We start from the raw sequence: 3,802 nt of genomic DNA on the forward strand, positions 1-3,802 counted from the left end.
AAAGGTTCACATATCCCAGGAAAAGGTTATTGGCTAGGTATTCCACTTTATTTGTGGGATACCCTTGTGGAGTTTCACCCTAAATTAATTTTTAATGTATTAATTTCTAATGTATTAATTTTTTAATATATTATTTTTAATAATTTTAATGTGGAGTTTCATCCTAATTATATAATTAATTGTAAAACTTTGCCTTTGAATAAGTGATCTTGGACCTCTCTTTGTTGCCTTACGATTACGATATTACGGTCATGTCCCGCGAACGTGGGGATACCCTTAGCAAAGACCCTTCGGTTAAATCATCATAAAATAAATTATAGTCCCTCGGATGTTGCCTTCGAATATACAACTTTGTCCCTCGATGACCCTCCGATGTTGCCTACGGTTAAATGATGATAGTCCCTTCGAATGCTAAGGTATCCTCATAACTGTTGCCTTCAATGACCAATCGATGACCCTACGATGACCCTTTTACATCCAAAGGATAAAACTACTTATTTCTCAATAATAAGGACAGTTTTACCCTCATAAGGATAGGAAATGCCCGTAAAGACCTTGGGTCGGTATAACTCTTAATTGCTGGCTCACAACCTAAAACATTTTTTCACACCTCACACCTTTCAAAATACCTTCAGAAAATCACCACTTGGTATACATTCATACTAGAATCATTACCGAGTTATATTTTTCTAAACAATTTTCAAAACTAAACGAGATAATCACTTTGTATATATTCATACAAGAATCATTACAAAGTTAAATTCTCTTTCCAAAAACAATTTTCCAAACAATTCACAAACACTTTTTTTTCAGACAAAAATAATATAAGTGATCGAGCAATTAAGAGCCCATGGATAACCATGGATACAAAGGGTGCTAACACCTTCCCTTTGTATAATGTACCTCCCGAACCCAAAATCTAAATTAAGGTCTTTCCTGTTCTTTTCCACCTTTCCTTATTGGATAAAAGAAAAGTCGGTGGCGACTCTTGCTAACCGCGACATTGCGATAAAAAACACAAAAAGTCCAGTTCACCGTATGACAGAGGCTGATCAGTTCTCGATGCAGAACGAGCCGTTTGTGCCGTACAACGTTCCTCCTCAGAACAAGGAAATTCAGCTGCTGGCTGAGAAGATAAAGGTGCTCGAGAGCTATGCCACGCCAGGAGTGGTGGATATGTCTAACATGAGGCTGGTAGAGGGGATCGTTATTCCGCAGAAATTCAAAGCACCTACTTTTGACCGATACAATGGGAGTTCTTGCCCAGAGACGCACTTACAAGCATTCGTCCGCAAGATCTCTGCGTACACGGCAGATCAGAAGTTGTGGATGTACTTCTTCTAGGACAGCCTGTCCGGAGGCTCCCTGGAATGGTACACTAAGCTGAAATCTTCTGATATAAAGAGTTGGCAGGATCTTGGAGATGCTTTCTTCAAGCAGTACCAGTTCAACGCTGACATGGCTCCGAGCCGTACCCAGCTGCAGGGTATGTCTCAAAAACATAATGAAGGATTTAAGGAGTATGCTCAGCGGTGGAGAGAACTGGCTGCGAGAGTTCAGCCTCCGCTTGTGGACAGAGAAATGTCTGACTTGTTCATGGGGACCCTGCAGGGGCCGTTTGCGGAAAGGATGGTGGGTTGTCCTGTCACCAATTTCTCAGACATTGTGGTAGCTGGAGAGCGGATTGAAAGTTGGTTGAAGTTGGGCAAGATCCAGAGTAATGCGTCTTCTTCTTCTTCGGGTTCGAAGAAGCCATTCGGTAATAATGGTGGGCAGAGGAAGAAGGAAGGAGACACAAGCGCAGTATATACTCAACGCGGACCCAGTAGGGACCGTTACTTCCAGCACAATGTTGCGGTAACAATTCCTGCTGAGCCTCAACCTGCACAGCAACAACAGCAGCAACAGCAACAGAGACAACCGTTTCAACAGAGGCCACAGAGGGCTGGATACCAAGTCAGGGGCAGGGCAAGTGATCAACAATTTGATAGACCTCCCGTGACATATTCATTTCTGTTGAAGAAGCTTTTGGACCTTGGGCTGGTACAATTGAGGACGCTGGCGCCTTTGAGACCTGATTAGAGGCCAGCCAGTTATAATGAGAATGCCAAGTGTGAATTTCATTCAGGTGCTCCCGGGCATAACGTTGAGGACTGCAAAGCTTTTAAGCACGTAGTCCAAGACCTGGTGGATTCAAAGGCCATCAATTTCGCGCCATCTCCTAATGTCAATGCAAATCCCATGCCTGCGCATGGCCAGAGGGGGGTGAATGCCATTTCTTCAGAGAACCGAGTTGGGCTGTCTGATGTGAGTCAGTTGAAGACGCCTTTGGTTGAGCTGAAAAGTCAGTTGCTGGTGAATGGGGTTTATCCGGGCTGCGGGTCTGGTTGTGCTGAGTGCCTTATCTCTGTGAATGGTTGTGAGCTTCTGAGGAAGTGTGTCCAGGGTCTGATGGGCGAAGGGGTTATCTTGGTTGAGAGGGCTGACAAAGAGGGAAAAGAGGAGGTCTCCACCATAACTATTTATTATGACCCGGTGGATTTGTCAAACCTTGTGGAGGAGGCTCCAGTTACCATCACGGTACCTGGGCCGATTCCCTACGACAAAGATGATGCCGTGCCGTGGCATTATGGTGGGGAAGTGTACTGCAATGGCGAGAAGTTGGAGGAACAATCTGCAAGTGAAACCACCGTGCTGAAGGTGGATAATGCCGGTCCCAGCGGTTTCACTCGCAGCGGTAGGCTGTTTGCTCCTGATGCATTGAGGAGAGGGGAGGAAGAAAAAGATAAAAAAGAAAAGGCCGAGGCTTTAGCCAGGGCAAAAGGAAAGGCTGTGGTGGATAGTGGAAATACTCCAGTGGTGACACCGACGCCTGCGGGGTCGGACAACAAATTTGATGATGAGGCAGAAGAGTTCTTGAGAATCATCAAAAAGTCAGAGTATAAACTGGTTGATCATTTGCAGCAAACTCCTTCCAAGATCTCCATTCTTTCATTGCTGCTGAGCTCAGAGGGGCATAGGGAGGCCTTATTGAAAATTTTGAAGAAGGCTTATGTTCCTCAAGAGATCACTATCAACCAACTGGAGACGGTCGTATCCAATGTGCATGCTAGCCATGGGTTGGGCTTTACGGATATGGACCTGACGGTGGATGGAAGGAACCACAATAGGGCGCTACACATAGCGATGGAATGCAAAGGAGCCGTGCTGTCGCATGTGCTGGTTGATACCGGCTCCTCCTTAAATGTGTTGCCAAAGAAGGCCCTGGCTAAGCTAAAATGTGATGGGCTGATTCTGACCCCGACTGATCTGATTGTGCGGGCATTTGATGGGTCTAAAAGGGCCGTGTTCGGGGAGGTTGAATTGCCGGTGAAGATTGGACCTGAGGTGTTCAAGTCGACTTTCTATGTCATGGACATTCAGCCGGCATACAGTTGCCTGTTGGGTCGCCCATGGATCCATGCTGCGGGAGCAGTTACTTCGACTTTGCACCAGAAACTGAAATATGTCTGGGGAGGTCAGGTTGTCACCGTCTGCGGAGAGGAGGACATTTTTGTCAGCCACCTGTCTTCATTCAAGTACGTGGAGATGGATGGAGAAATATGGGAGACGCCTAGCCAGGCATTCGAAACCGTTAAGGTGGAGAATGCTCTGTTCGCAAAGCAGGAAGAAGAGAAACCATCCATCGCTTCATACAAACAGGCTGTTGAGGTGGTAAAAAGTGGAGAAGCTCCTGGTTGGGGTAAAATGATGGAGGTTCCTGAGAAGAAGGACAGGTTTGGGGTAGGATATCAACCGAGCC

Source organism: Lathyrus oleraceus, chromosome 3, assembly GCF_024323335.1.
Source record: "Lathyrus oleraceus cultivar Zhongwan6 chromosome 3, CAAS_Psat_ZW6_1.0, whole genome shotgun sequence".
Classification (NCBI taxonomy): Eukaryota; Viridiplantae; Streptophyta; class Magnoliopsida; order Fabales; family Fabaceae; genus Lathyrus; species Lathyrus oleraceus.